We start from the raw sequence: 22141 nt of genomic DNA, 5'->3' as shown, positions 1-22141 counted from the left end.
GCCCTGTGACTCCTAATTTCTCGTCAACTCAAATCCTCACAGTCTTTTCTCCACTCACTGGTCAGAGTGACTGTTCCAGAGCGCTACCAAATCGTATTGCTTCCTGACTTCAAAGTTCCAGTGGCTCCTATCACCCATGGAATAAATCCAACATGCTTATCATGTCACGTGTTAACTGGTCACTGGATGCCACTCAACCTGATTTTCCCCTCCCTCTCTCTTTTGTTCTCAACATATTAGACACACTGTTCCCTTCTCTGTGCATGAATAAACAGGATCACATGAACAAGTAGTGACCAGGGAGAATAGGTTGCTTAGGAAACAGAAGAGAAATACTTGAGATCTAATTAGTATCCTAATGGAAATCCAAAAAGCTATTGCATCCATAAAACAAGAACAGGTCCCTATGAAACAAAAATAGAGAGGGCACACAAGAAAAGAACCAAGAAAGATTTCTCACAAATTAAAGACATAAATATCAAAATAAGACATTCAATAGATAAGCTAACTCATAAAATAGAGATAAAATCCAAATTAGAGTCCTAAGAGCTAATATTAGAAAAATCTTACAGCAATTAAAGCAAAAGTAATAAGCAAGATATGAGACATCTAAGATGACTCCAGATGGTCCAGCTTCCATATGGGAGATGTTCCAGAACAGAGAACACAGAAAATGAATGGAGGAAATAATCAAAGAAATAATAGAAGAAAAATGTCCTGATCTGGGGAAAACTGAAGAGACGTGGGTCTTCCAGTTTAAAAGGAGCATGAAAAATTAAGGAAGATGAATGAGAGTAAAAGATGTAAACCTAGACACATCCCAGTAAAATTAAAGCACTTCAAAGAAAGGAAAGAGAATACCCAAAATTTCCCAAAAAAGAAAAAAACAGTTCCTATGAAGAAATAACAACCTACTGGTGTCAGATCAGCAACAATGAATGCCACAAGAAAGTGAAAAGTTAACTTCAAGATTTTGAGAGAAAGTTTGACAATGAGTATTCTATACCTGGCCCAAATTTCAACTGAATATAAGAAATGATTACCAATGCTTCCAAACAACTAAGGACCAGGAAAGCTAACCTTCATTGCGCCATCTCTGGAAAAAAATTACTTGAGGAGTTATTTTAGCAAAATCAAAAGGAATTCCAAGCAAGAACATATATAATCTAAAAAACAGTATAATGCAGAAGTGCCTGGATGGTTCAGTCGATAAAGCGTCCGAATTTGGCTCAGGTTATGATCTCACGGTTCATGAGTTCAAGCCCTACATAGAGCTCTCTGCTGTCAGCACAGAGCCTGCTTCAGATCTTCTGTCTCCCTCTCTCCCTGCCCCTCCCCAACTTGTGCTCTGTCTCAAAAATAAAATACACATTAAAAGCTTTTTTTTTAATATTTAAAAAATAGTATAATGCATTCAAGAGAATGCATTCAAGAGAATGCAAAAAAGAGATTCTTGGGATGACTGTAGGCAGCTTGCCTTGAAAAAAAAGTGGCTCTAATTTAATCAGGAAGTCAGAAGTCTCTTAAAAAAAACCCTGATGTTCATTCAATATATATTTTGAATATGCAATTAAGATTTCACTCTTCTGTACTCATGAAAGTAATAAAAACAATACAGCCCCAAGTAAAACAAAATCTGTCAAAGAAAGTCACAGAATATATAAGGCAAATTAAAATGTGAGCCATTTTCGAGTAGTTGCTGGGGGGAAAAATTCCATTGACCTTGATGCTTGGAATTTTTTCCTTCAAGAGGTACAGATTCAAGGATGTAGGATTGCATTTCCTTTTCTGTAGGTCTGATCACCCTAATTTTTTTCTTTAGTGATTAATACCTTCAGAATCATCATATTGGAATCATTATGTTTAATTTGAAAATTAGTCTACAGACATGTAGACAAAGAACATAGAAGACTTAATGACAATTAGAGAAAAAGGATCCTTGACAATAAAGAACTAAGGATGTCACTTAAGCCAAGCATAGAGGAGTAAAAGGAAACATGGGGGGAAATTGTAAATACAGCAACTTTTGTGTTTTACTTATGGGCAACCGGTAAACAATGTCAAAAGTCAGTGTCAAGGGGCGCCTGGGTGGCGCAGTCGGTTAAGCGTCCGACTTCAGCCAGGTCACGATCTCGCGGTCCGTGAGTTCGAGCCCCGCGTCGGGCTCTGGGCTGATGGCTCAGAGCCTGGAGCCTGTTTCCGATTCTGTGTCTCCCTCTCTCTCTGCCCCTCCCCCGTTCATGCTCTGTCTCTCTCTGTCCCAAAAATAAATAAACGTTAAAAAAAAAAAAAAAAAAATTAAAAAAAAAAAAAAAAAAGTCAGTGTCAAAATTAGTTAACATACAACTACCTAAATTAGAGAAGTAAGGGAATGTTGGGGGGTGAAGGGGGAGGCGAGTGTGTTAAATTCAGGGAGCCAACAGATATTTTAAAGTTTACAAATCAATAAATAGAAATATATAAGCATGCTATTTAGAGTTTGGTAGTAAACAAGCAGAAAGAATTAATAACAGAAAACATTAAAAATCATTTTGGGGGGGTGTAATTTTACTTTTTATTTTATGCCCTCAATACTACTAATTATGTTTTTACTCTGCGTGGTAGACAGAACAATGATCCCCAAAGGTGTCTATTTCTTTTCTTTTTTTGTTTTTAGTAAATTTATTTATTTAGGAAATAAATTTAGTAACTAAAAATTTATTTAGTAAATTTATCTTGAGAGAGAGAGTGCAAGCGAGGAAGGGGCAGAGAGAGGGAGAGACAGAATCCGAAGCAGGGATTTCCTCTGCCTTTCTTCTACCAATAGGCTTAATTCCATTTGTCTCTATTTCTTTAAAAAATTTTAAAGCACAATCGCTTCTCGGCCTTTTGGTGAAGATCAAGTGTAAAAAAATTTAAAGCATTTTAAAAAAAAAATGTTTATTTTTTATTATTTGTTTTGAGAGAGAAAATGAAAGGCAGAGAGAGAGGGGCAGAGAGAGAATCCCAAGCAGGCTCTGTGTTGTTTGCGCAGAGCCAGATGTGGGGTTCCATCCCATAAATCGTGAGATTGTGACCTGAGCCGAGATCAAGAGGTAGAAGCTTAACCAACTGAGCCACCCAGGTGCCCCAAGATGTCTCTTTCTTCATCCTTGGAACCTGTGACTGTTACCTTACATGGCAAAAGAGACTTTGCCAATGTGATTAAGCTACAGATCTTGAGGTGGGAAAATCATCCTTGATAATCGTAATGAACTCAATATAACCACATGGGGCCTTAAGGAGGCAGAGGGCAAGAGTCAGAGAGGAGGTGTGACAGCAGCAGCAGAGAGTGGAGTGAAGGGGAAGGAACGGGTCAAGAGCCAAGGAAGCTTCTAGAAGCTGGAAAACACAGCGAAAAGAATTCTCCCTTACGGTCTCCCGCAGGAACACAGATTTGCTGACACCTTGATCTTAGCCCCTAAGGTTCATTTTGAACTTCCGACCTGTAGCCCTAGAAGATAATAAATTTATGTTCTTTCAGGCCACTAAGTTTGCAGTCATTTATTCCAGCGGCAACAGGAAACTAATATACTCTGAATGTGTTATTTATACTACTTTTTTAAAGGTTTGAAAGAGGAGCATCTGGGTAGCTCAGTCAGTTGAACGTCTGACTTGTGATCTCAGCTCAGGTCACGATCTCACAATTTGTCAAATGGAGCCCCACATCAGGAGCTGCGCGGACAGCACCGAGTCTGCTTGGGATTCTCTCTCTCCCTCTCTCTGCCTCTCATTTTCTCTCTCTCAAAATAAATAATTCAAAAAAAAATAAACATTTAAAAAATGCTTTAAAAATTTTAAAGAGGGGCGCCTGGGTGGCGCAGTCGGTTAAGCGTCCGACTTCAGCCAGGTCACGATCTCGCGGTCCGTGAGTTCGAGCCCCGCGTCGGGCTCTGGGCTGATGGCTCAGAGCCTGGAGCCTGTTTCCGATTCTGTGTCTCCCTCTCTCTCTGCCCCTCCCCTGTTCATGCTCTGTCTCTCTCTGTCCCAAAAATAAATAATAAAACGTTAAAAAAAAAAAAAAATTTTAAAGAAATAGAAACAAACAGATGCAAGCCTGTTGGTGGAGGCAAGGTGGGAAGTGGAATGAAATCCCACCGTCTTTTCTTGGTGAAGGCAGGAAAGGCCATGTTTTTATTTTGCATTATATTAGTTTAAAAAATTCCAGGAAGATCCGCTGTCATAGAAACCCAAATGCTGGATTATTAGACATGGTTCTGTTTTGAAAGACTTCCAACCTGGTAGACCAAGGGTTCACTGCCCAAGGACCAAGCTAATGCCTGTGCATATGGATATCTCTGAGGAATTGAGGCCCTATGAGAGGGTGATGGCCTCACTCATGCCCATTTATTTAGAAATCAAGGTGGCCATCAGTCAGAAGGATTGGCAAGAGATCCCAGGACAGTGCCTAGGAGAGATGGGCTCGGTTACATCGAGTAGCTCGGTTACAGCCAGGCAGGTAGGAGACCTCCTTTCTCTTAACCCATCTCCCCTCTACTATTCCTCCGGGTGATTTCTTACCCCCGTGCCAGCACTTGGCGCTTGAGAAGAACCTAGCAGGATGACTCCTAAGCACATCACTAATGTATTTTGATACAGAGATTTGGAAAGTACTCTTGGTCGTACTGTGATCATCGAAAAAGGCACTCTTCACCCCTGCCCCCCACCACCCCTTTAATGACAACCGTGTGCAGGGTTTAAAACCACCAGAGATGTCCTTGGTAGTTCAGGAAATCTTGTTGGTGTAACTCAAGTGAAATGTGATCTTTCTCCCACTGAAAAAGAGGAAAGGAAAGTGGTGACAGGGCAGGTGACAAGCCCAATTGGGAGTATGGAAGTGTAGCTGGCGGGCGGTGGGGGGACTAAAAGATTGCATTACAGCTCCTTTTAAAAACTTCTTTATCGTAACACTCAACACGGCTTGAAAGGATCTGCATTTCTCTGAGGCCCTCAAGTGTTGATGTTTCTCCTGCACCTGCCAAGTCATTCCTAAAACTGACATTCTTTCTTGCAGCCAATGGAATCATTCTATTAAAAATTAGAATGACAGTCCGTTGAGCATCGGACTTTGGCTCAGGTCATGATCTCATGGTCGGTGAGTTCGAGCCCCGCGTCGGGCTCTGTGCTGACCGCTCGGAGCCTGGAGCCTGCTTCGGATTCTGTGTCTCCCTCTCTCTCTGCCCCTCCCCTGCTCACACTCTGTCTGTCTCTCTCTCTCTCAAAACTAAAATAAAAACGTTAAAAAAAATTTTTTTTAAATAAAATAAAAACCTGGAATGAGTTAACAAAAAACAATTGGAATGAGTAGACTTTGCACTGCATTGTTTCATGGAAGAAGAAGACGACGAAGAAGAAGAAACAACCACTCAATTGGTGAATGCGTCCCAGGACAAAGACAATGTTTAATCAAAGCACAGGGAAAATAAAGTAAAGTACTCAATCTAGGGACAAGAATGTCTCCTTTAAGGGACAGTTATCGTATGGTTGATCCAACGTACAAACGGAAGGCTGAAGGGACGCTGAGCGATCAGTTTAAATCCATCATTGAGGCCGTCCCCCCAGTGAAGAAATGGCTTCCAAGCGAAGCCCAGGGGTTGGCCCGAGATCTATTAGGTGGTAAGTGGCCAAGCCAGGAATTGAATGCAGATGTCCTGACTCCAAGCCCAGTGCTGCCTGCTTATCAAGCTGCCTAGCTGTCACGGAGACTTTGTGATGCCAGCTGTCTGTAAGTGTGTATCACTTCTGTTCACGTTTTCTTAGCCAAAGCAAGCTGCATATCAATGAGGCAGGACATATAAACCTGGGAGGGTAGTGAGTAAATGGGAGCAATAATACAACCTGTACCAATTCCCTCTGTCCCTTTGGCCCAGCGGTGGTAGCAGCTGTGGATAATCTCTAAATCACCTCCCTGTCCTCCGCTTGGCTCCTCTACCCTCTAGGTCTCCGACCCCCTGCACTGCGCTGGCGCCTCTCTGTTGAAATGTTCTAGTCGTTTCTGCCTCCTAGTTAGGCCGACCGTGTCTGCCACATCCACACGAGCGCCCTTTCCACGTTTCTGGATGTGCTAGGCCCAGATAACAATATGTGGTGTGAATCTTGTTAAAGTAGCATATCTAAAAATACCAGGTAAGTAATAATCATGACTGTGATCAAACTTGTGTCAGTGGGGGTTTGGTTCCATTCTGAGGGATGGAAAATCCAACGCAACGGCGGCGTGAACAAGAAAGAACTTTCTCGTGCACATAAACCAAGCCTAGAAATAAGTGACCAAGGGCCTGATTTGATAATTCTGTCTCCATCAGGCACACAGGATGGTCACTTGGCTTCCACTTCACGCTCCAAGATGGACTACAGCAATAACGAAATGTTCTAGAACTCAGTAGTTCAGATGGCAGCCTCCTGCCACCCACACTTCCAATTATTTTGAAAGGCACTAATTGCTTGTATGAATTTTTTGTTTTGGCTTAAAAAACGTGTAAACAGACATAATCTATTGTATTTATTTTTAAATGTTTTTTAAAATTTATTTTTGATAAAGAGACTGCGTTGAGCAGGGGAAGGACAGAGACGGAGAGAGGGACAAAGGATCCAAAGCTTGCTAACAGCACAGAGCCCGATGTGGGGCTCGAACTCACCAACTGTGAGATCATGATCTGAGCCAAAGTCGGACGCTCAACCGAATGAGCCACCCTGGCGCTCACAGACACAATTTCAATTGGCCAAAACTCTGTACCTAACCACAGCTAGCTATAGAAGGGACCAAGAAATACTAATCTTTATTCTAGGCAACTATGTGTTTGGCTACAAAACAGGAGTTCCGTTATTAAAGAAGGAGTAGAGGGAATGGACATCCAGAAAAAACCAGCAATTTCTGGCACTCCCCACAAACATTTGTACAGGTTGATAAATCTCAAGTAACTATTTCTGCATTCAAAGCAGCTACAAGCCCCAGGGAAGACAGCCATTTTTCGACTTGGATTTGAGAGGAGAGAACTTATTTTTCAGAACCCGAAGGAGATGTGATCAACAAACTGTGCTCTCCTCTGAACTATAAAAAGAAATAAAGCAGCTAAACTACAAGTTGAAACAGAAGTTTGCTACAAATGCTATTATACTGATATTCACTAAAACTAATGTAGTCAATGTTTATATAACACTTTTTTTTTTTTAGAATTTACAATTACTCTCATTAAATCCTCACCCAAAATTAGGAGTCTGTATTACCACCCTCATTTGAGAAATAGAAGGCTGACATTTAAAGAATTTAAATGATTCTCCCAAGTTTAAAAACAATGGACTAACATTAGTGTCCTCAGAGCTCAGAATCTATGCTATTCCTCACCCTGTAAGCAGGAGTTTGTGGAGTTTGACAAAGCCCTCCTGTCTCCATGTTAGCAGCAGATGATGATGACTCCCACAAAATCCCCGGGTGACACTGGAGATCTGAGCTACGTGGCGTGGTTGAGTCACTGAAAAAAAGATCTAGCCCTTTGTTGCAAATTTGTCTTTCTGTAAACCCAAGGGGTCTTGCCAAAAGCTACACACTTTTCTAAGTGAAATGTGCAGGCAGTGATGCCTGGCAATCACAAATTCTCCCACATGCTCTGCTTCCTGAGACTGTTAGCCTGCTACTGACCAGCTTTCTGCCTCAGTTTTTATACGCACTCCCTACGCTGTTAGACCTTCAGGTGGCGGTAAGTTCTGGGTTTTTAAAAAAATAAGAAGTACCACGCCCATGTTCATTGCATTCACAACAGCCAAGAGGTGTAATTGATGGATGAATGGATAAAGAAAATGTAGTATATATGTGCAATAGCATATTACACAGCCTTAAAAAAAGAAAAAAAAATTCTGTCACATGCTATGACACGGATGAACCTTGAGGATGTTATACTAAGCGAAATAAAACAGTCGCCAAAGGACACAGACTGCGTGATTCAACTCGTATGAAGTATCCAAAGTAATCAATGTCATAGAAACAGAAAATAGAAAGGCTGTGCCCAAGGGATGGAGAGAGAAGGGAAGAGGGATTAGTTTTAATGGGTATAGAGTTCCAGTTTTGCAAGATGAGAAAGTTCTAGAGATCTAGAGATATGTTGCACAACAAGGGAAATCTACTTCACACGACTGAGCTGTACACGGAAAAATGATTCAGATGAGAAATTTAATGTTAGGTGTGGTCTGAACCACAATTTTCAAAAAGAGAAAACATTTGCAAGTAATACTGTACGAAGTAGGTTTCTCCAGGCGAGAAGTAGGATGCTGACCCAGGAATCACTGCACAGTTCAGAGGTGCCAGTCGAGGCCGTAACTAGGCAACTAAGCCATAGCTTTGGGGTGCACCATGCTGAATGAGACTGGAACTCAGCCCCTGAGGTTTTTAAGTCTTTGCAGCTGGATTGCATTAAATGCTGCCAGCGCAAATCTACAGAGAAGACAAGGTAGAGGAGGTGCAGGAAGGCAGAGTGCTTTTCACGCCAAAGGTACCACATAAATATTTTTACAGTTGAATTGATTGGACTCTAATGGTATCTGGTGTTGACTCTTGATTTCGAAGATGGTCTCCTAAGAACACACAGTCATGAGTTTCCCATCACGGGCCTCCAACTGATCTTGACTCCACGACACTCGGGCTGTTTGTGTGGCTCATGGGTGTGAGCTGGGACTGGCTCTCCAACTTCTGCTTTTCCCTGGAACTGGATCCTGGGTCCACCCTCCTGATTTTGTCTCTTCCTCCAGATTAGATTTGCTGGCTCCCTCTACTTTTCCCCTCTGCCCTAGTGAACTCCATCTATTCTATACTTTTCCTCTTGCTCCAGCCCTGGTTTTATGTTTTCAAAGCTTGGACCCAAAATGCGTTACACTTAGCACAAACCCTGGGATTCATTAGAACACAGTGCGAGGAGCGTTTAGCATCTGCATACAACAGCCAATGAAGGTCTGATAACAGCCTTCTATGCAAAATAAGGACCCATAAGCCATTCTTAGAACCGTAGAACTACAATGGCTGTGGAATCCTTAGTCTCAGAGGGGGTGACTTTCAGGGAAAATCTGACCTATCTTCCTATTTTCAGATTTCCTATTTTCAAATTGTGGTAATCTGAAAATATGCAAATACAAGTTATCACTGTCAGGCCTGCAAATTAGCACAAAGGCACATAAAGGCCTGAAACTTGATTCATATTTTTTATTAAAATAGGAAAGACCAGGGTGCGTGGGTAGCTCAGTCGGCTGGATGACCGACTCTTGATTTCGGCTCAGGTCGCGATCTCACAGTTGTGAGATCAAGCCCCGTGCGGGGCTCTGCACTGGCTATGGAGCCTGCTCAAGATTCTTTCTCTCTTCTCTCTCTCTCTCTCTCTCCCTCTCCCTTCCTCTCTCTTTCTCTCGCCCTGCCCCTCCTCCACTTGTATCCCCCCCCAAAATAAAAATAATAAACATAAAAATACTTTATGAATAAAATAGGAAAGGCCATGCAAACCCTCTGCAGACCCTCTTCTTTGCCCTGATAATGTTTTATAATAAATATATTATTTATCATGATAGCATATTCATTCCTCTGCATGAGTTTTTCCGACGATGATAAACTGAGGCTGAAGTGATAGAAACATATTCTGTAAGACCCCCCGACAAGAGAGATCTCAAGACACAGCAACGTAGCCTCCAAAGGCAGAAGAGCAGCCCTGAGGTTGATTTCTGATCAGAGAGCCCAAGTTCTACCCTCGGCTCTGCCACTTGCCACCTATATGACCTCGGGTAAGCTCTTTAGTGACTCTCGAGCCCTGTTCTGTTCATCTACGTAATGGGGATAAAAATACCACCTGCCTGATAAGAGCTGTCATGACAAATCGATGTAAAGAAGATCAATGTAAAGCTCTTAGCACGGTAATTCTTTTTTTTTTATTTAAAAAAAAATTTTTTTTTTCAACGTTTTATTTATTTTTGGGACAGAGAGAGAGACAGAGCATGAACGGGGGAGGGGCAGAGAGAGAGGGAGACACAGAATCGGAAACAGGCTCCAGGCTCTGAGCTGTCAGCCCAGAGCCCGACGCGGGGCTCGAACTCACGGGCCGCGAGATCGTGACCTGGCTGAAGTCGGACGCTTAATCGACTGCGCCACCCAGGCGCCCCTTTTTTTTTTTTTTTTTTTTTTAATTTTTTTTTTTTTTTTTAGCACGGTAATTCTTAACACAGAGTAAGATTTAGGTAAGTGGAAATAGTGAAAGCAATATAGAACACCTGTTCCTGCCATGAGAGGGCAGGTTTTAAAAGAATTCTGAGAAATTGACTATTGCACAGCTGCAATTTATACTCACGACAGTAGGTGGCACTGGTACCATATCTATGTAGCACTAGGTTGCCCCTGATTTGAATTTTTTTTTTTTTTTTTTTTTACTGCATTCCCGCTCAGCTTTCTTTTCCAGGAATAGCAAGCAGTATTTTCCCCTGGATCTTTTTTTTTTTTAAGTTTTTCTTTTTTAATGTTTATTTATTTCCTTTTTGACAGAGAGGGAGAGAGAGCAAGCCAGGGAAGGGCAGGGAGAAAGAGGGAGAGAGATATGCCAAGCAGGCTCCATCCACACTGTCCATGCAGATCCTGATGCGGGGCTCAAACCCACAAACCATGAAATCATGACCTGGGCTGAAACCAAGAGTCAGATGCTCAACTGACTGAGCCACCCAGGCAACCTTCCCCCTTGATCTTTTAATTTGTGCTATGCCTTCCTAGTTTCATCGGCTATTTTCGGTAGCATAGCATAGTAAATTACACTGAAACCTTGGGTTGCAAGTAACTTGGTCTGCAAGGGCTCTGCAAGATGAGGAAACATTTCTGATAAATTTTAACTTGATGAACGAGTGATGTCTTGCAATACGAGTTCTGCAAGACGAGCAAACATTTCTGATAAATTTTAACTTGATAAACAAACGATGTCTTGCAATACGAGTAGCACGTGATGGCGAACGTCACGTGACCCCAACTGAGCCAATGGTTCTTGAAATTTGCTTTGACATACAAGTGCTTTGGATTAGTGTTTCTGGAACAAATTATGCTCACGGATTAAGGTTTTTACTGTACTTCTATTTTAAAATGCAGACACAAATTGTCATGGGCTGATTTCATGAAATTTTATTTTGAAGTTTTGCCCTCTTTCTAATGCATTCCCTAAACTTGACTGTATTATTCTACGTTGGGCATTGAAACAAGAATATTTTACATCTGTGGACATCTTTAAACCCAAGAGAGTTTCAAGCCCCTTTTTTCTAGGATATCATAGGATGTTTTTATCAGAAGGAATGTTTGAAGAAAAGACTTTGAGCATGGCAAGAAGAAAACTACCAATGCTTCTGAAATCATTCCTAAATTGCTTGATGGATATCCTCATGGTTAATTCAGCCGTGATGATAATTATATTTTCCAATTCGATTCGTGTTATTCGTGAATTTTATTTCCTATGCTGTTGCCATCGCAACTAAGTGCAGGTGATTCTCTCTCCCAGCTGAGAAGGTTCAGGGCTCTCTTGCATCACAGGGTTTAGAGATTCCCTAAGAGTTAACTCAGTCCCTAAGGGTAAGGAGGCTCACTCAGAGCCAACTTTAGGCAAACACGGGCTCAGTGCAAAACGTCTTTGTGCAACCACACCCCAAAGTCTTGTTTGCAACTAGAGTTCTGTGGTCTGAGCACAAAGGGTGGTTTGTGAGATCAACAACAGGGGCAGGGCTGGAAGTTCACACTGGCCGGGGAGGTGAACTCGGAGGGTCCCGCTAATGCCTCTTCGGGAAGCAGCCGCAAGAGCCTTGCAAGAGAATTCAGAATGACATCTTACAGCCCACCGAGAGGCCCATTCTACCTAAGAGGGCACACTACTGACAAAACAATAGCAATCGGGCTGACCTGTTTAAGCTTCTCTGTGGCAAGTGAAATAATTTTGAAACTAAATTCTTTTCTGTGTGTAAAGATGGGGAAGTCTGGGGCGGGGGAGGGAACTGAACGTTGCAGAAACTGAAATATCACGTGTTACCGCGTGGTAGTAAATTTGGTGAAAGAGGCCAGTGGGTTTCTTTGGACTGTGAAGTCCCCTTATGTATATATCAAAACAAGAGAAAAGGGTTAACTAGATGATACGATAAAATTCCAGCGTGAAAATACTCATTGTTGATTCCGTGAGCCAGTTTATATAATCAGCAAACAATAACAATTTGGTCTCCAAATCATGTCTCCCACTTTCTTGTGCTGGATAGAGCAATCCTGAATTCTGCTCTAACGGTGGTGTTACAGGACTTCGCTTCTTATTTCTGGTGAGTGGAGATACGTGACATTTAGCCCTTAAGTGTGATGCTGTCTGCTTGTTTCCAAGATACACTCTGCATCAAGTTGAGGACGTTATGTCATTCTTAGTTTACTAAGAGTTTGGATCAAGAATGAATGTTAAGGGGTGCCTGGGTGGCTCAGTCGGCTAAGCGTCTGACTTCGGCTCGGGTCATGATCTCATGGTCCATGAGTTCGAGCCCCGCATGGGGCTCTGTGCTGACAGCTCAGAGCCTGGAGCCTGTTTCAGATTCTGTGTCTCCCTTTCTCTCTGACCCTCCCCCATTCATGCTCTGTCTCTCTCTGTCTCAAAAATAAATAAACGTTAAAAAAAAAAAAAAAAGAATGAATGTTAATTTTAATCCAATGCCTTTTGAGTATCTATCCAGATGATCATTTGGTTTTTCTCTGAGACTTTTTTTTTTTTTACATTTTTAAAAAAGTTTATTTATTTTGAGAAGCGTGAGAGACAGAGCATGCAGAGGGACGGGGTGGGGGGGGGGGGGGGAGGCGGGGCAGAGGATCCCAAGCTGGCTCCGTGGATGTGACACTTGAGCTCACAAACCATAAGATCATGACCTGAGCCAAAGTCAGTCACTTAACCAACTGAGCCACCCAGGCGCCCCGTGAGGCCTTTTGATGAGATGAATTCCGCTGTTAATTTCCTATTACCTAACTACTCTTCTATTTTGAGAATAAAACTGAAGTCATTTTGTATTGTTCTTTTCACGGAGTGTTTGATGAAATGCACTAATATTTCATTTTGGATCTCTATTTCCAGCTGTATTTGTATTGTATCTGCACAAATATCAATTTGCATTTTTTTTCCTCCCACATTTTAACAGGCTTTTCTGCCAGGGTTATGTTGTTTCAATAGAAGACATGAGGAAGCATCCCATCTTTTCCTACGGAACAGTTTACAGTAAATTCTCAGCTGATCTCCTCTTGGAATACACAAAAGTATTTGCCTTTATATCTAAGCCTGCCATGTTTTTTAGATGTACTATTTTGACCACATTTTCTTTTCTTTTTTTTTTTTCAACGTTTATTTATTTTTGGGACAGAGAGAGACAGAGCATGAACGGGGGAGGGGCAGAGAGAGAGGGAGACACAGAATCGGAAACAGGCTCCAGGCTCTGAGCCATCAGCCCAGAGCCTGACGCGGGGCTCGAACCCACGGACCGCGAGATCTTGACCTGGCTGAAGTCGGACGCTTAACCGACTGCGCCACCCAGGCGCCCCGGCTGTCTACTTCTTGACTCAGTGTTGGTCATTTACATTGAATTCCGTCTTTCATTGTGATTTTTACATTTTATGAAGTGAGAACCATACAGCATAATCTCATGTAAATTGGTTTTCCTAACTCTGTGGTCCTACGTCCTTTTGTATTCCTATTGCGCATATTTCCATTTTACCTTTCTTCTTGGCTGGATCTACTACAGGTCTCTTCATTTTACTGGGATGCTTCCACTTCAAACAGCTTACAGAACATTAAGTAAAATCCATGGCCGGTGGAATTTTCCTGTTGTTCACATTCTCCATGAACAGTAGTTTGCTGTCTTCGGATAACATCCTTCTCCGAAGAATTCTAACATTTGTACCCAGACAATGAATTGCAACAACAGTTTTACAAATAGGAAGACTGAAGTCAAGAGAGGCCTTTTTGGCAAATCACGGGAGAAATCAAAACACAACTCCCCGGGGCCAGCGCTTGCCTGGCACTTGAAGTGTGGGCCAAGCCCAGTGAACAAGGACGAACATTAACAGTCAGATCATTTCTAAATGGAGTTCACCTTCACAAAGAATGTAAGTGAGTTGACTTCTCCTCCTAAAAGACTTTTTTGGGTAAGTGGTATGAGTGGTTCGGAGAAACAAACCCTGAGGCAGAATTTTATGGGAGGGAAAGGCTTGTTTAAATAAATAAGAACATTAGGTCACAGGAACATGACTAAGAAACTACGTGAGTAAAAACCCCCCAGGCACCGTCCTCCTGAAGCAGCTGAGCCAGGTGACTGTTGCAAAGTATGTTGAGATACTTCCTCATCTTGAAAGATGTGAGCTCAGGAGTCTTATCCAAATGCAAGGCCAAATGATCTAGGGATGAAGCCAGCTGCTGAGCCTGAAGACTGTTACTTTAAAACATTGTCTACGTTTTCAGGCTGAAGGTTGGTTAAGCTATCATTAATGGGCTGTGCAATCACACATTTGCTGGAGTCAAAGGATAGCTTTCGAATATCCAAATTTAAAATCTTGCTATCCAATGAACCATCCTTAAAACTTTGAGTCACTTTTATTGTGGCGATAACAACTCTATGCTAACTTGTAGGTTCTCCGAAGACTAAAAAGACTGACATTCAAACACATGAATTCTGAGTCCAAGGACCATTAAAGGCAGCAAATAGCTGTCTCAATTTTAACGAGCTGAGGAACACGAAAGCATTTCAGAATGTTGCTTATCTACATATCCGAAGGATAGGAGAACAGGATATTGAAGAGATATCTGTACTCCCATGTTCACTGCAGTATTATTCACAATAGTCAAGACATGGAAGAAGCCTGTCAATGAATAGATGGAAAAAGCAAATGGAGTGTATTTATGTACAGCGGAATATCATTCAGCCATGGAAATAGAAGGAAATTCTGCCATTTGCAAGAACGTGGATGAAACTTGAGGGCATTCACCTAGCATCATGCTAAGTGAAATGAATCAGAGAAAGACAAACACTATATGATTTCACTTATATGTGGTATTTTTAAAAAGACAAACTATATTTCTACAGAAATAGAGTAGATTGGTGGTCACTAGGGTCTAGGAGGGAGGGGAAAATGAGATGTTGTTCAAAGGGTGCAAACTTACAGTTATAAGGTGGATAGGTTCTAGGAACCTATAAGCACAGCACGGTGATTATAGTTAATGATGCCATATTATGTTCTTGAAAGTTTGTAAATCTTTTTTTTTTTTAATTTTAATTTTTTTTTTTTTTGAAAGAGAGAGACAGAGTGTGAGCAGGAAAGAGACAGACAGAGTGGGAGACTAGAATCCAAAGCAGCTTCCAGGCGCTGAGCTGTCAGCACAGAGCCTCATGCGGGGCTCAAACCAAGAGATCGTGACCTGAACCGAAGTCCGACGTTTAACCGACTGAGCCACCCAGGTGCCCCGAAGGTTCGTAAATCTTTTTTTTTTTTTTTAACATTTATTCATTTTTGAGATTGAGAGACACAGAGCATGAGCGGGGAAGGGGCAGAGAGAGAGGGAGACACAGAATCCGAAACAGGCTCCAGGCTCCGAGCTGTCAGCACAGAGCCCGACACGCGGCTTGAACTCACGGACTGTGAGATCATGACCTGAGCTGAAGTCAGACGCTTAACCGACTGCGCCACCCAGGCGCCCCCCGAAGGTTCGTAAATCTTAACTGTTTTTACCACACACACGAAAATCGTAATCATGTGAAATAACGGAGGTGGACCTTACTGGGGTCATTACCTCTGAATATATTGGTGTATCAAACCCATCACATTGTACACCTTACATGTATGCAATTTTATATATCACCATATTTCAGCACAACTGAAACAATTCCAATCTGTCGCTGGTTCTACCGTTTCAACACCTTCATTTCCCTGCCAAGTCCCCCTCCAAGTATTTCTGGAGAAGTCTGGAGTCTGTATCTCAGAATTCACACCAATCTGCCCATATTCCTTTCACTTCAGCTCTGACCTTTGCCAGGTGGTGTCACTGGTATCTACCTGGCCATGCAAACTTTTTTCACAGCAGTTGTCATATCTCCTTTTGGGCACCATGATCTCAGGACTCCCACTGCCATTTCCACTCGGATACCCATGAGAATGCCTCCCTCCACTCTTTCCTTCCTCACTTTTACTGAGATATAATTAACGTGTAACATCGCGTAAGTTTGTGCACAACATCTTGATTTGATACACGTATATACTACAAAATAATCACCCCCACAACCATAGCTACCACCTTGATCACATCACATGATTATCAGATTACTTTCCTATATAGTTCAGGTAAGAACATTTAAGATCCACTCCCTTCGCAACTTTCGAGTATCTGATACACTATCGTTAGCTATAATCACCATACTGTGTATTAGAGTCTCAGAACTTATTCGTGTTAGAACTGGAAATTTGTACTCTTTGACCAACATCTCCTTACTTCCCACACCCCCCAGATCCTGGCAACCACCATTATCCTCTCTAGGAGTTTGGCTTTTTTTAGATTCCACATATAGCTGAGATCACACAGTATTTATGTCACTTAGCATAAAGCCCTCAAGGTCCACCCATGCTATAGCAAATGTCTGTCTTTCTCACGGCTGAATAATGTTCTATTGTATGTACATGCCACATCTTCTTTATCCATTCATCTGCGGATGGACACTCAGTCGTTTCCATATTTTGACTGTTGGAAATAATGCTGCCATAAATATGCCTCCCCCCTCCATCTTTACAAGCCTACTTGTTCAGGGGCGCCTGGGTGACTCAGTCAATTAAGGGTGCGACTTTGGCGTAGGTCGTGATCTCACGGTTCATGAGTTCAAGCCCCGTGTCAGGCTCTGTGCTGACGGCTTGGAGCCTGCTTCAGGTTCTGTGTCTCCCTCTCTTTCTGCCCCTCCCTTGCTTGTACACGTGCGTGCTCTCGCTCTCTCAAAAATAAATAAACATTAAAAAAAAAGAAGTCTACTTGTTTGGTGGGTGCCAAAACAGTTGCTTGTGTGCCACTGTCTTCCAGAGGTTGAGATATGTTTTTTATTTATAGCTTCTATTATTCAGAATAGAGTTCAGAGGGGTTAGGCCGGGAGACAATTCCCTCAAACAGATACTATTTTTAGAAGTGCCCCATCCTCTAACTATTTGGAGTCCCTCTCTTTCAACAACTTCTCTTCTAGGAGCTTCTCTCAAACTCTTACACAGCAAACTTCTGCTGCGAAGGTCCTACGCTGATGTCTCCCTTGTTACCATGACCCCTCTCCTAGAGGCCCCCCTAGCCTTTCCACTCACTTGCAAAAGTGACAGTCATGGTTTAGACCAGGAATTGTAGGCCAAATCCGACACATGACCTGTTTTTGTACGGGCTTCAAGTTGAGAATGTTTTCTGCACGTTTGGGGGTGCCTGGCTGGCTCAGTCAGCAGAGCACGCAACTCTTGATCTCAAGTTTGTAAGCTGGAGCCCCATGTTGGGTGTAGAGATTGCTCAAAAATAAAATTTTAAAATAATGTTTTCTACATTTTTAAATGATTGAAAAAAAAATCAAAAAGAATACTTCATGATATATGAAAATTACATGAAATTCAAATTTCATGTCTACAAATAAAGTTTCATTGGAATACAGCCACACTCATTTGTTTGCATATTGTCTGTTGCTATTTTCCTCCTACAATTACAGACTTGAGTGGTTGCAAGAGAGACCATATGGCCTACAAAATCATATATATATATATATATATATATATATATATATATACACACACACACATATATATACACATATATGTATATACATACATATATATGTATATGTATATACATATACATATATATGTATATACATATACATATACATGTATATACATATACATATACATATACATATACATATACATATACATATACATATATATATCAATCAGACAAGCTGATTTAGCTTAGTGCCAGGCACAGGCCATGAATAGTAATTATTATTGTTACACTACAGCTAGTGACCATGGAGAATCTGTCTGGTATTAAATAAAATTTCTGGATCAAATGTTTGTTTCTTAACTGACCATGAAGCAACAGGAAGAAAAATCTGCTATGATAGTCATCTAAACAACATAGTCACAATGTCACAGTTACCAAGGGGATTCAGAATGAAACTTCACTCTTATCCCATATAAAGGTCAAATTTAGGCATTTAACTTTCTGCTTTCCTACATGGTCCAGGAATCTCAGCAACCAAGTAGTTTTCTTTTGAAGAAGGTTAAAAAATTTCCATTTTTAATGTTCCTCTACAGTCATTTTCCATGCAAAATATAATTTTATATAGTTATAAGTATATTACGGCATATACAGTTTAACTATTGTACCTTAAGCTTACATTATAATTTTTCCACATTGCTTCTTAGTTTTTATCACCTCTTGTTCTACAGAGTTTAATGAAGATAGATTGTCTTTCTTTTTTTTTTTTAACGTTTATTTATTTTTGAGACAGAGAGAGACAGAGCATGAATGGGGGAGGGGCAGAGAGAGAGGGAGACACAGAATCTGAAACAGGCTCCAGGCTCTGAGCTGTCAGCACAGAGCCCGACGCGGGGCTCGAACTCACAGACCATGAGATCATGACCTGAGCCGAAGTCAGACGCTTAACCGACCAAGCCACCCAGGCGCCCCTGAAGATAGATTTTCAACACATAGAGGAACTTCTCAAGATACGTTACGTAAATACAGTTTTGAAAGTTCAAGTGGTGTTCCTCGCTTCTCGCACTGAATATTGATCCAACTGTCATCAAGCTAATAATGACTTCGAGTTGCTCATGTCATCAACTTCTTTCAGAGGTGAACTTGAAGCACATTTAGATGTCTGCAGCAAAGAGCATTCCAGAAGCAAAACTAAAAGCTTTTTGCTGTGTTTGCGAAGAGGGTGAAAGCGCTTACGAAGCACCCATCTCACGGCGATGGGGGTGAGGGTATGACTAGCATTGGAGAAGTGACCATCATCTCCCAGTCATCAGAGAAAGTGGACCTACCACGGCCCGTGGCAGAGCCAAGAACAGACCCAAAGATGCTCACCAGATAAATCATTTGGGCAGCTGAGAGTAGATAGCAATGTGAGTTTCTAGGGTCTACGAAAAAAAAAAAAGTGCTTCTAGGGCTGCAGGGGTGAGTTCCTTTGTCCAGTTTAGCTCATGGGTCCCAAATGACAATGCCTCACCCTGCGCCTGACTTACACAGAACCACCCTGTCCTAAAGCCAGAGCATTAGCCCTCAGAAGACCTCAAAGTGATATTAGAGCCAATTACATTTTTCTGCCTTTTTTTTTTTTTTTTTTTTGGTAATTCTAGCAACTACACTCACTCATATGTAGGCTCATCCAGAAAAAAAAAAAAAAAGAAAGAAAGAAAGAGAGAAAGAGAGAGAGAGAGAGAGAGAGAGAGAGAGAGATGCTCTTTAATAGAATCCATAGCTTTTTTCAGAGAAGCAATCAAGTCAGCCAGATTTGGCGAAATAAACCTTGTAATCAATGGGGGAAGCAAGCCCTCGCCAATTGTCTTCACATCCATCTATTCAGGCATTGTGAGGGATGGTCACAATGTTCATGTCAAACTAGCCTCCACATTCAAATTCATTTATCCTCATTTCTTTCTCCAAGGCACCTTTCAAGCAGAGTATGCTAGTGCTTGTGCGTGCATAAATGTGTTTATGTTTGTGTGGGTTTCGCAGTCTGAGTATCAGTGCTTCTGGAATATGCCTAATGTTTCTTCTGAAAAGACATCAGAGGAAAAAGAAAATGATATTTCTGGGAATCATGATCTTATTCCACCTACCCATCTAGTTGACTCTCTAATTTTAAGCCTAATTTTAATAAAAGACGTTGAATAGCTCTGCTTTTATGATTTAAATGGACTTTCAAATTGGGATTTAACCATTGGATATAACAAAGTGGGTGGACCTCAGTCTTCAGAGGAAAAAGAATAAACGTACTGAAGGCTGTAATTAAAATTTTCCGTTTGCCTCCAACCCTCTTAACGCAATATTATTGTCAAACTTGAAATATCCAGCGCCCAGATTCAAACCTCAAGTTCTGCAAAGAGCTTTCAGTGCGAGTGGTAGGGGGTGGCAGCTGAAAACATTCCAGAAAAGGCAGCTGAAATCATTTTGGTAGAAATCCGGTTCCACTGGACGCGCACGGAACACCCTGATGTGTATTAAATTCAAAGTACACCAGTAGTTAGAGAACATTTGGTCAAGCAATTTCCTTGAACAGAGACAACTGAAATACCTTTGCGAAGTCCCCATTCTATAATGCAAATGCTTCAGCTCCTAGGGGTCCACGTGGAGGAATCACTGAGGAAGTCCTAAAGGTGATTAAGTCCTAAAGGAATAACAAAAGAAAACTTCAATACAGAACAACTTCGATATATTTACCAGTTACTCAAGCCCCCAAACTTAGAGTCATCCTTGACCCACCTTGTCTATCACACCCAGGGACAGGATCCAAGGTCTCTGGGGCCTGAAGCATATACAGTGGGGCTCTTAAGGAAAACAAAACAAAACAAAACACAAAACATTTTTTTTCTTTGCAGGCTTTCCAAAAACAAGCTAATGAAAGGACCCAGAGGCCTCACAGTGAATTCTCCTCCGTGCACACTATATTCTTACCTTTTTAAAAAAATTTTTTTATGTTTATTTATTTTTGAGAAAGAGAGAGAGAGAGTGCAAGCAGGGGAGGGGCAGAGAGAGAGGGAGACACAGAATCCCAAGCAGCCTCCAGGCTCTGAGCTGTCAGCACAGAGCCTGACATGGGGCTCGAACCCACCAACCGTGAGATCATGACCTGAGCCAAAGTCAGACGCTTAACCGACTGAGCCACCCAGGAGCCCCACTATATTCTTAACTTTATGTTAAGAATCCAACATCTTTTCCATCTCTCCCCTACTATCCTGGCCCCAACTACTTTCATTTGGTGCTTGAACTACTAAAATATTCCTATGTCTTCCCTTGTGCCTTTATAATATGTTCATCCCATAGGCAAGCAAATTAGATCGTATTGGAGGGTTGGCTCAAAAACTCCAACCTCATCTAATGTTGTTCTATGTAAGCCCCTTACTATGCTTTTCAGGGTCCTGCTCTATCCCGCCACTCTGTGCCTCTTGGACCAAGTTGCCTTCCACACAGCTAATTACTCCTTTCTTACAAAGGAGGATTCCTTGCTGTTTTGGGAACCTGCTAAACATGCCTCTAGGCCTTTGCATACTTCCCTTGGGTTGATTCTTCAATGTCTGCACCTTTGCAGGCTACTCAGCATAAAACAGCAGCACATCCTATCCTCCTAGTTTTGGGTTTTCTACATGCTTAGTCTCATTTGGCACACATTTATTTGTTTTGTTTTCCTCTGTCTTCCAGACTGTAGGCTCTGTGAGGGTAGGGATTTTCCTTTATTCATTGCTGGGCCCCATGACATCTAACAGGCCCTTAATAAACATTGGTAGAAAGGAAAATTATTTCATGGATATGGTGGAGTGCCTCCTGGATGTTGTCTAAAGTGACAGATTCTTGGGGCGCCCGGGAGGGCTCAGTCGGTTAAGCCTCCGACTTCAGCCCAGGTCAGGATCTCACAGTTCAGGGGGTTCCAGCCCCGCGTGAGGCTGTGTGCGGACAGCTTGAAGCCTGCTTTGGATTCTGTGTCTCCCTCTCTCTCTGCCCCTCCCCAGCTCATGCTCGCACTGTCTCTGTCAAAAATAAATAAACTTAAGGGGCGCCTGGGTGGCACAGTCGGTTAAGCGTCCGACTTCAGCCAGGTCACGATCTTGCGGTCCGTGAGTTCGAGCCCGGCGTCAGGCTCTGGGCTGATGGCTCAGAGCCTGGAGCCTGTTTCCGATTCTGTGTCTCCCTCTCTCTCTGCCCCTCCCCCGTTCATGCTCTGTCTCTCTCTGTCCCAAAAATAAATAAACGTTGAAAAAAAAATTAAAAAAAAATAAACTTAAAAAAAATTAAGAAAAAATAAAGTGACGGATTCTTAAATTATCATTACACTTCGCAAATAAATGCCTACTTGTTGATGGAGAAGACAGTAAGCCCTAGGAATTACCCAC

General features: G+C 41.9%; 1 long non-coding RNA gene across 2 annotated transcripts in view; it reads right to left on the bottom strand.

Annotated features, from left to right (window-relative positions):
* LOC123587254 overlaps window positions 1-22141 on the bottom strand; it is a 46792-nt gene that overhangs the window by 23493 nt on the left and 1158 nt on the right. For both annotated transcript variants that reach the window (XR_006707199.1, XR_006707198.1), the window contains exon 2: window positions 20329-20421. This is a non-coding gene — a long non-coding RNA (uncharacterized LOC123587254). The remainder of the gene's footprint in view (window positions 1-20328; window positions 20422-22141) is intronic.

This window comes from Leopardus geoffroyi, chromosome B1 (assembly GCF_018350155.1).
Source record: "Leopardus geoffroyi isolate Oge1 chromosome B1, O.geoffroyi_Oge1_pat1.0, whole genome shotgun sequence".
Taxonomy (NCBI): domain Eukaryota; kingdom Metazoa; phylum Chordata; class Mammalia; order Carnivora; family Felidae; genus Leopardus; species Leopardus geoffroyi.
Note: the sequence above shows the minus strand (reverse complement) of the source record. Positions and strands in the feature narration are given on the sequence as shown.